This window comes from Suricata suricatta, chromosome 17 (assembly GCF_006229205.1).
Source record: "Suricata suricatta isolate VVHF042 chromosome 17, meerkat_22Aug2017_6uvM2_HiC, whole genome shotgun sequence".
In the NCBI taxonomy this organism is placed as follows: Eukaryota; Metazoa; Chordata; class Mammalia; order Carnivora; family Herpestidae; genus Suricata; species Suricata suricatta.
In genome coordinates this window covers 48,795,334-48,806,595 of record NC_043716.1, presented here as the reverse complement: position 1 = coordinate 48,806,595, position 11,262 = coordinate 48,795,334, and the positions used below count along the sequence as shown (strand labels likewise).

The window sequence follows — 11,262 nt, the reverse complement described above, 5'->3', positions numbered from 1 at the left end:
GTCTAAAAAACTAGCATTTTTTAGAGTGAACTTCTAATAAAAGTTCCAACTACTGTAAAGTGGAAATCATTAAATTAAGAAAAAAACGTAAACTATTTGGGGAGCATAAAGCATGCAACTAAGTCATTTTTTACCTAGATGCCAAGTAGAGATCGCGGAGATAAGATTTTATTCTAGAAGGACAAATACATTTTGAATTGATGCAAGAATCAGTTTATTCCTTTCAGTAATTTACTAGGATTGCTGCTATTCTTATGAAGAAGCCAGATACCTTTAACAACTTTTGCAAAGACAAAGAAGAGGGTAAGGATTGGCTAGAGGTGGAAAGTATGATGAGCTAGCCAGAGTGAGAGAAGAATTCAGGATTCCTGTGTCTCTAGCCAAATAACTTGGAAAAGCTAATCAAATGATCAATCAGTTGCTTTTAACTGTCTTCTCCCAAAGCTCTTTGTAAATTTGGGCACTATTCCATTACGATTTTTTGTTTCCTAATTTTCTATCTCTACACTAGATTGTAAACTACCAGGGATCAAATAGCACATCTTATTTCTCCCTTACTCCCCAGATCCTAGTAACCTGCCAGGTTTTCAGTGAGTACCCAATACCTGATTTAGGGAATGGATCAAATAAAGCCTGGGAAACGAGATCTGTCTATTTCTGGGATGGATTTAGATATATGAGTGGTAATATTTGAAGACGTGCAGTGATAACACAATAAATTGGAGTTACAGACAATATTCTAATGAGAGTAATTTGCTCTCAGATACTCAGTAAGGACACCTGTGGGGTATTGGAGCATAATATCACAACTATGCCTGTTAAATATCATCCCAGGATTTTTCATCTGCACAAAATCGTTAACTTATCAAGACACTATCACACTGACTACACTTCCTTAATTAAGCCACACTTCTCTTGTTACTATTTTACAAGTAAAAACAAAATCTCTATATACTCCAGGTCCTTCTTAGATGTACTATCTTAACATTTTACAATAACCATGAGGAAGTCATTTTTAATTCTGTTTCATAGATAAGACATCTAAAACTCAGAGAGGTTAAAACATATGTCCAAATTATACACATGGTGAATGGTAATGTTGGGATTAGGATCTATGCATGTGAGTTTTTTTTATTAGCATTGTGTTTATTTGTCTGTGTTATTGCACGTACCTCTGTTCACTTTATCATACGTACAGGATTATATTGCAGAAACATACAAACAGGTTTTCTTGTATATATGTTTAACATTTTTGGTGGATACCTAGGAAAGATGTACACATTTTCAACTTTATGATGAAACAAATTTCCAAAACAGTGATACTAATTGTATCCTTTCTTCAGCAATGTTGGAAAAGTTTCCATCGTTTTCTACCTTTCCCCCATATTTGGAACTGGCAGACTTTAATGTTTTTCCAACCTGGAATCTCTTTGTGTTTTTACATTTGTGCTCTCCCACATCGTCTCCCAGGGAAGAAATGATGTGCCTAAAGCCCACCAGTGGTCAGGCTCTATTCCCAGCTAAGCCTTGGAACGCACCATCCCGTGATTAGCTCCAGGAGCATGCCTGCCCCTCAGTTAGAGAATACCATGAGCCCTGCAGCCGTCACAGACTTTGGACAGGGAACGTGAGGTATGATCAATATTCTTGCTCTCTCCTGTCCCCGAGGGGCCACGCTTCACTCGGACCTCAGCCAGACCCCAGGAAGCCTGGTGTTTTCACTGGAGGATGCTTGTCTATCGCCCTTGCTTGCCTTTCCTTGTCTGAGTTTATGAGAATTTTCAACACAACAAAGGCCAGTTCCTGTCCACGAAGCAGATTACAATCTATCAGTGGGAGAAGGACGACGCAGCTGGTACACACAAACTCAGTCCTTGTTCATAAACACTTGTTGGCCTTTAGAACGCTTGTGACCGACAACAGGCTATGTTTATACAGCGCCTTCCAAAAATAAAATTCAAGAAAAAAAAGTCAGTAGAGTCAGAATGTCACAATTTCCCAAACTCAAAAGCATAGTGATATTTTTGTTTTCGATCTGGAAAAGTTCCCCATTGAGAAATAAGGTCTTGGACACTCAAGGACAGAATGGATTCTAAATTTTTTTTATGTTTTTTTTTATTTATTTTTGAGAGACAGAGAGAGACAGCATGAGCAGGGGAGGGGCAGAGAGAGAAGGAGACACAGAACCGGAAGCAGGCTCCAGGCTCTGAGCTAGCTGTCAGCACAGAGCCCAACGCAGGGCTCGAACCCACGAACCGTGAGATCTGACCTGAGCTGAAGCCAGATGCTTAACCGACTGAGCCCCCCAGGTGTCCCCAGAATGGATTTTAAATGCAGTAAAACACACAAGACACAGAAAGGAATGTGGTCTCCTTCAGAGACGCAGAAGCTGCAGAGATGATTTCCTTAGATTTATTTCATTCTGGATTCATTTATCCCATAAAATACAGGTGCTCGCTTGTAAAAGCACATAAAGAAACCCAACATTAAATCTTAGTCCTCCTAATATTGATCTGAAAATGCATAATTGACTTGTTTATATGCACTTGCTTAAGAAAGAATGCCATTGATCCAAACCAGTTGAGCTCATTAGCCCTGTTGACTCATAATTGGTCAATAAGCTGACTTTCTCTCATGATGTTTCTCTCGATCGTAGGGAGAAACAGTTCAGTGTTAAAAAAAAAAAAAGTCAATAGCTTTCAATGCCACTGAATCAAACTACTCAATTTAGGTTTCTGTTTTGAACCCTGCTCATTCTTATTTTGGTTTTTCATGGCACAGAAAAACACATTTGTATTACAATATTTAAAATCCAGAAATAAAGAAAAACAAAACAAATTTACTATGCCCAACTCCACTTCCTTCCGCTGAGGTTTTCAGAGCTTCTATTTTTTGTGGATCTTTTAAAACTGCTTTCCATTTAGAAGTACTGAACATGGTTTATATTCTTAATATCTTTACATATGTGGTATAATATGTTATTCTGTAACTTGCTTTCATATTCTTAATAACATATCTTAGAAATATTTAATTATTTTTTTAAGTTTATTTTGAGAGAAAGAGCCAGAGGTCAAGCAGGAGAGTGGCAGAAAAAAAGATAGAGAGAGAGAGAGACCAAATCCTGAGCAGACTCTGTATTGTCAGGCTCAACACAGAGCCCAAAGCGGGGCTTGAACCCACCAAACGTGAGCTCATGACCTGAGCTGAAACAAAGGTCAGACGCTTAACCAACTGAGCCACCCAAACGCCCCCTTTAATTATTTTAAATAGTTGTATGATAATCTACAGTAATGGGTACACTCTGGCTCATTTAACTATTCTTCTAATAACAGACATTTGATTGTGGCTAAATTTTGTGACTATTTTTGCTTACTAACAACATTGTAGTCAGTACCTTCTTCCTTTCCTAGAATGCTTCTTTCTGTCAGAAATCCCCAGATAATCTGACAATTCAAATACAACTGTAAGGGGCGCCTGGGTGGCTCAGTCGGTCACACGTCTGGCTTCAGCTCAGGTCATGATCTCACAGTTCATGGGTTTGAGTCTGCTTCAGATTCTGTATCTCCCTCTCTCTCTGACCTCCCCTGCCTGCACTGTCTCTTTCTGTCTCTCAAAAATAAATTTAAAAAAACAGGAAAAAAATTAAAAAAAAATGCAACCGTAAAATGTGTGCATTATTAATTTAAACTGAAGGGCAAGGAAGAGTGGTTATATGTAGTAATTATTGCCAACTTTTGCAGAGTGCTAATTGTTTATCAGCTACTACGTAAGTGCCTTACAGGCATTAACTAAATGACCTTTAAAATGACCCTGTAAGGTACCTACTATTGTTAGCCTTATTTTACATATGGGGAGACTGAGGCACAAAGGAATTAATTATATTGCTAAAAGTCAAAAAACTAGCAAATGAAAGAAGAGATTTAAACCCATATATATTACTGGAGCCTATATATTTTTAATGTTTTTATTTATTTTTGAGAGAGAGAAAGAAACTGTGTAAGCAGGGGAGGGTCAGAGAGAGAGGGTGACACAGCATCCGAAGACAGGCTCCAGGCTCTGAGCTAGCTGTCAGCACAGAGCCCAACGCGGGGCTCAAACCCATGAACCATGAGATCACGACCTGAGCCGAAGTTGGACACTCAACCGGCTGAGCCTCCCAGGCGCCCCAATGGAGCCTATATTTTTAACCATTGTGCTGCATGGTCTCCCAGTGTGACTGTATAAGGAATTAATAAAGTAGTTTGTAAAAGTTCTTGGGTAATTTCAGTGTCTATAGTTATTTTTGGATGGGGCGAGGGTGTGTGGGATTTATGTGGTGACGTGTGAAGTGTATAAGAAGTGTAAATTAGAAGGGGACACAAAAGCTCTGTCAGCCCAGATGAAGGAGATTTATAGGGAGTAGCTAAGGAAATAAAAATCTTAAAAATATTCACATGGATTCTAATGACACAGCTTGATTCTTTACACATGTGTCCCTGGAAGGTACTTTAACAAGGTTATAGTCAAAGGATGTTGAGGATCCAGAATGCATCCAGGAGAAGGGAAAAACAGCCTAAGGTGACAGAAAGTAAGTCCTAGGGAATGAAAGTTGGAGAGAACTGGTCTGTTGGATAGTAATTATGAGCTGGGTTTATGGTCTTGCCCTCTGTGTTATGCAAAAGTCAAGATGAAATTTTTGTTTTGTTTTGCTTGTTTTAAGTTTTTAAAAATGGTTATTTATTTATTTTTTGAAAGACATAGCATGAGCAGGGGAGGGGCAGAGAGACAGAGGGAGACACAGAATCTGAAGCAGGCTCAGAACCTGACCCAGAACTTGAACCCAAAGCCCATGACATCATGACCTGAGCTGAAGTTGGACGCTTAACCAGGTGAGCCACCCAAGTGTTCTGAAGATGAAATTTTTGAAACACACTCCCTCTGAGATGCCCCCTGTTATGGAATAATGGAGATGAGACCTGGAGGCAAATACTTGTAGTATGATACAGGGGTCACACCAACCAAAAGGAATAAATGATATGAAACCTATATGGCCCCTGCAACTAGTGCTAACACTGTCCAAGGACTCATGTTACTTAATTCCCGCCAAGTGGCCATCATCGTAGCCAAAGAAACAGACAGATGCTCTGAGTTATTAAACAGTGTGCTAAAACATAAGGCTGGTAACTTTGATTCAAACCCCAAATCTGCCTCACTCCAAAGCTCAGATGTTTCTTAGCCACTCTCCCACTCCTTTGGAAAAGAGAAGAAAATTGGAAAATAATTACTCTCCTCAAAATAAATGAAGGGTTCTTATAAGAGGTCCACAGCATGGACAATTCAGCTAGGAAGATTTTGGATGAATATACTGAGGATCTCCGTATTAGATGAAAAACGCTCTATAAAGAGAAGGCTCATTCTAAGGAGGTATATGTAGGGCTAATATGCATATGGCTTTCTCTGGGAGACTCATATTCCTTGTTAAAAATGGACCTATATCCAAGTCCAAACTGTTTCCTACATAGCTACTGTCCTGGCCCCCTAACTACCTCACAATGCCGTGGCTTACCTCCAACTCCCTCCCCACTACCCAGCAACCAATGGGAGTAGGATGGAGAACAAAATTGTCCCCCCAAATTTTTCTTTGGAGCAAGATTGGTTGTCCATTCTGATTGGTTGCCATCCGTGCCAAGAGAGCTGTTGTTATTTGAATACAAGTCCCTTATAAAACCAACCAGGGGCACCTGGGTGGCTCAGTTGGTTAATAGTCTAGCTTCCGGCTTCTGCTCAGGTCATGATCTCATGGTTCATGGGTTCGAGCCCCGCATGGGGCTCTGTGCTGACAGCTCAGAGCCTGGAGCCTGCTTCAGATTCTATGTCTCCCTCTCTCAGACCCTCTCCTGCTCATGCTGTCTCTCTCTGTCTCTCAAAAATAAATAAATAACATAAAAAATTAGGGAAAACAATAAAATAAAAAAATAAAATAAAACCATCCAATCTTAGATGCTCAGACAGACAACTGTATCATGTTCTCTCTCCAGGTCTCCTTCACGGTATTTTATGTACTCAGTAAGGGGTTTATAAGTCTGAATTTCCAACAGGTGCTGAATTAAAGCCAGAGGGCTTGTACTTTAAAAAAAAATGGGTTTTTACATCCCATTTCATTCTCCTTTTCATTATCAGCAGGCCCAGAAAAATACCCAGTATATGGATCCTGATTCTTAGGAATCCTAAACTTCACCATAACAATGTCATATATCACCGCCATCTATGTAGCCTGGAAGAATTCACTCTGTAAAGCTTGAAATATTACAATTGCAATTTGAAACGCATAAAAATACTCGAACTGATAAAGACAATAAATAGAAACTATGCCAACAAACACAGATGAGCTTTTTAACACACACAGTAAAAAGTACCAAACACCACATAATTAGGCTTCCCAATCTTCACTGTAATCTAGTAATAAGGGAAAAGGGTGTGTTGCACTGACCTCTGGATTTCTCAGTAAATATTCTACTAATGATGATTTTCCTCATTAAACCACACCCCCTATACGGGGATATGAGGAAGAAAAGATTAGTAGTCTAAGTAGGTGGCATGACCAGAAGCAGCCAGTGTAATCCCATAGGGGTTAATTTGTTCATCTGTCTTTCCTCTAAGGCCAGGAATCTTTTTTGAAACTCATAAAAGATAAATATTCCCAGAGAGATTGCAGAGGAGAAAGGCAAGTTGGTGCAGCCACGCAAACATTTTAAGCATCTTGCAGCTAGGACTTCTGGAGACTCCAGAAAGTCTATTGCTGTGCATCCGTGCAAACACAGCACAGGGTTGGGATGCACAGTGTTTGTTGAGGTTAGGCAAAGTCAGTGGAAATAAACGCATATGAATTGAGGCTTTAGGCAAACTTGCCATCTTTCTCTCACAGGGAAAAAGAGCTGTTCCAAACTTCCAATGCATTCCTGTGCCCACATCACTATTTACCTACCATAATTTTCAGCCGTCAATTTTAGCTTGTTTTTATGATACCATTTATAATGGGTCATTTATTTTACTTCTCACTTGGCTTCCATCTCTAACCCCTCTCCCCTTTGCAAGAGTGAAGAACTAAATTATTTTATCAAAGTGAAAACAGAAGTGCATCAAATAGAAATCTGAATGCTTGCTCTGGAGTCACCAGCACATTACATGCTTTGCCTTCTCTTATACAGCATGGAATGTCACACGTCCAACTTTTGATTCTCTGTATCTCTGCCCAGTGTGGTAGAAACTATCGTTTTCAAGTGACTCATGTCTTCTGCTTTCATAAGCTGTTTAGTGGTCCTTTCTAGGATTGCAGAGCTAACCCATATCCCCCTGACAGCCTCAAAGTCACATGCACACAGAACCGTCTTTGTCTCCGTGCTACCTTCTGCTGACAATATGTGATCCAGAATTGTTCCAAATGAATATAGAATTTAAAAACTTCAGTTGTTAGAGTTCTCAATTTTAAAAACAATGTTTATTTGTTTATTTTGAGAGAGAGAGAGAGAGAGAGAGAGAGAGAGAGAGAGAGAGAGAGAGAACATGAGCAGGAGAAGGGCAGAGAGAGGGAGAGAGAATCCCAAGCAGACTCCACACTGTCAGTGCTGAGCCCCACACGGGGTTCAATCTCACGAACTGTGAAATCATGACCTGCGCTGAAATCAGGAATCGGACACTTAACTGACTGAGCTACCCAGGCGCCTCATATAGTCCTTGATTTTAACCTTGAATTTAAATTATACACTAACTGGGTGACCTTGTCAAGTTATAGAACCAACTTCTTCATTTGCAACAGCATGATATAGCTATCTTTTTTTCAGAGTTAATGTGAGGATTAAATGAGATTATTCTTGGCATAGAGTCTAGCATAATGCAAGATTCATGGTCATACTCAATAACAGTATCTAGTACTATTGCTATTGTCCTAAAAACAACAAAGACAACAATAAAGGTTGACATTTCATTGCCCAAATAACTTCTCAATAAGAAAAGAGGCAAAGAATTCAGATGTCAAGTTACAAAGTAATGTGGATACCAACTCTTCCATTTTGGGGATGAGCAAATTGAGACTGTAGACAAAATAAATAGTGATCTTGATTTCTTTACTCGTTCAACTCTCGTGGAGCCAAAATGATCCACTGTGTCCTAGACACCTTTGAGTGATCTCTATGAGATGTTACATTATGAATAGTTATGCTTGTCTGTTTATGAAATGTCTATATCATATTTCTCAAAACCACCCACTCCTGGCTGGTATGAGCTCACAGAAATCATGTCCATTTCTAAAGCTCACATTAATTTCAGTTAGAACAAGCCTTATTCCAATAAGGAATGTCAAGATCTGAAGGTAAAAAAAAAAAAAGGGCAAATCTTAGTTCTTTAAAATTTAAATTATTTTAAAGTAAAATTTTAAATATTAAATTATTTAATGTTTTGTATTGCATGGACAAATTTTCATGTCTTTGAGAAATCTAGATAGGTCAACATCAGAGTCTCAAATGTTTGCTGAACTCATTCAAAGGCTACCAGTTACGCATGCCTTAGTATCAGTAGCAAGCAAAGTTGTTTCTTTGGAACTCACATTCACACCCACTCATACATGCTCACATATATGTGTACACACACTTAAGCATACTCACACACACACACCTTCATGCACACACACACTCACACACAGTGACACACATTCATGCAGCCATTATGTGTTGATTATCCAAGACCTACTAAAAAATATGAACCAAATCTATGTCATGTCTAGAATTATTTTTAATTTTTTTAAACTTTTATTTATTTTTGAGAGACAGAGAGAGACAAAGTATGAATGGAGGAGGAGCAGAGAGGGAGGGAGACACAGAATCCAAAGCAGGCTCCAGGCTCTGAGCTGTCAGCACAGAGCCCGATACAGGGCTCGAACCCAGGAACTGTAAGATCATGACTTGAGCCTAATTCAGACACTTACCCGACTGAACCACCCAGGCATCCCTGTCATGTGTAGAGTTATAAAATGGTTTGGTGTCCGTTTTCATCTGAGTTAATGTTATCTTTGGTCTTAGCTTCATACTTGACTTCTTCACCTGATTTGCCCTTGAAGTTTCTTTGTTTTGTTTTGTTTTGTTTTGTTTATATGCGTAGTTTTGTGAGTTTCCTAAGACAGTTTGGTCAGAGAACACTTCATTCTTGGTGTCCACAGCACTGTCTTATTTTTTAAGTTTCTTTATTGGTTTTGAGAGAAACAGAGAGAAAGAAGTAGGGGAGAGGCAGAGAGAGAGAGAGAGAGAGAGAGAGAGATTGAGAGAATCCTAAGCAGGCTTCCCACTGTCAGCACAGAGACCACTGTGGGCCTCAAACTCATAAACTGCGAGAGCATGACCCCAGCCTAAGTCAAATGCTTAACCAACTAAGCCGCCCAGATGCCCAGGTCTTCTCTAATTTAGAGTCTCCCATTTCCAGTGCTTTTCCCTTCCAACTGCCTCGTTGTTGAGAGAATCCCTTCTTTTGTTCAGCAAACTGCCTTTCACGTTGGTTATAACCTATAAAACAAAAGTATAAAAAGTATAAAACCAGGCCTCGCAGATACATTATAATGAAATGGTTTAATTTGGAGGAGAATGCTGTGTTTGAAGAGGAGTTATATTTGACTTTTTTTTTTTTTAATTTTGTGTGGCCCATAGGGACCTCAGCAGCCCAGATCCAATGGCCTCCTTCCCTCTGCAGGGGCTCAGACCCTCTGGCCTGACCTCTCTCCCTGGAGCAGCCTAAGACGACAGGACCCATTCCTCCTTCTTGCCCCTGATGTTGTGCCTGAAGAGACCTGCCCTTGGAATCAGAATCACTACTCCTCTCTTAATAAGATGAGTCGAGATCCAGTTTGTAGAAGACACTTGGGCTTGCAGAACAGCGTCTACCTTCCCTCCCCACTACCATCATATGCTGATCTGGCCTAAAGAGTTCAGGCAAGGAGTACCTGGGTGGCTCAGTCGGTTGAGTGTCTGACCGTTGGTTTTGGCTCATCTTGGTTATGGCCACCTTGAGATCCAGCCTGGTGTCTATGCGGACAGGGCAGAACCTGCTTGGGATTCTGTCTCTCCTTCTCTTTCTGCCTCTCCCTCACTCATTCTCTCTGTCTTTCACTACTTCTCTCTTTCTCAAAATAAATAAATAAACTTAAAAAGAAAAGAGTCGAGGCAAAGAAACCCCACTCCCTTCACACTCAGAACACACCCCTTTTCCTGGGACAGTGGATAAAGGGAAGGAGCATCAATCCTGTCTTTGGTACTGGAAGTCTGTTGTGTCCGCAGAAAAGCCTATTCATGTACCAAAAAGAAAATTTAATTGGTCCACTTCCAGAACCTGGAAAAAAGTCATGAAACAACCCTCCGAAAAGCCATGTGTCTTTGATCCAATTAGCACATCCACTAACTAACTAAGCAAACTGCATCAATTCATCAGGACATTCTAGATTGTTGTTTCCAAGATGAGCGATCCTCCAGTTAAGCTCTCTTAAGTTCCTTCCAGGTCTATTTAAGAATCTGTAATCGTATCCCAGCATCCTGCTTTTAAGCCAGGACATTGGCTCATGGATAAGGACAAAAATAATTCTTGTAGAGAACATGCCACGTGCAGCCCTCATCTCGGGAAAGACAAGGGATCTTATTTGAGGCTAAGTGCCATTTGCTAATGTCTCAATAAATATTCACTGCCAAAAATTTTGGTGGGAGGGATTTAAAATAAACCTTGGGAGTGGCTCCCTGATTGTGCATACTTCCAGGTGAGAATCTGGGCTCCTTGAGATGTGTCCACTGTCTTTTCAGATATGGCTTGAGCCTAAGTCTGTACCTAACCAAATAAAGGAATTGATGGCCTCCGGAAAGTTCTATCTTTGTAACTCATTTTTCACTAATATAGCTTCTTCATGTTACCTCTTTCCATCAAAAAATATCGCTATATTTTCACTTAAATATAATTGCTATAAAGGAAGATGATGCAAACACATGACATGCTCTGAGAAGGAGGCGTCTGAATTTCTGTGACAGCTATTTTAAATATTTGACTCGTGGGGGGTGAGGGGAGCTCAAGATCTGCCTCTTACTGCATGGGCACCCAAAGTGAAGGGCCTTAGAGATGATTCTTCACAAACAAGTGAGGAGTATATCTACTGATGAACACTCAGAAAGCACTGACAGAGCCATAGGAGAGTTAAAAATGAGGAAATTCCTTGGGTCAGGGGGTTCTTGGGGAAGTAAAAGGGCAGTAGCTCCAATC

At 40.1% G+C, this 11,262-nt stretch overlaps 1 long non-coding RNA gene across 1 annotated transcript; it reads left to right on the top strand.

Annotated features, from left to right (window-relative positions):
• Window positions 1-4,740: 4,740 nt before the first annotated feature.
• Window positions 4,741-10,870, top strand: LOC115283017. The gene is made up of 2 exons (XR_003904849.1): window positions 4,741-4,868; window positions 9,672-10,870. It is a non-coding gene; the product is annotated as an uncharacterized LOC115283017 (long non-coding RNA).
• The last annotated feature ends 392 nt before the right edge of the window (window positions 10,871-11,262 follow it).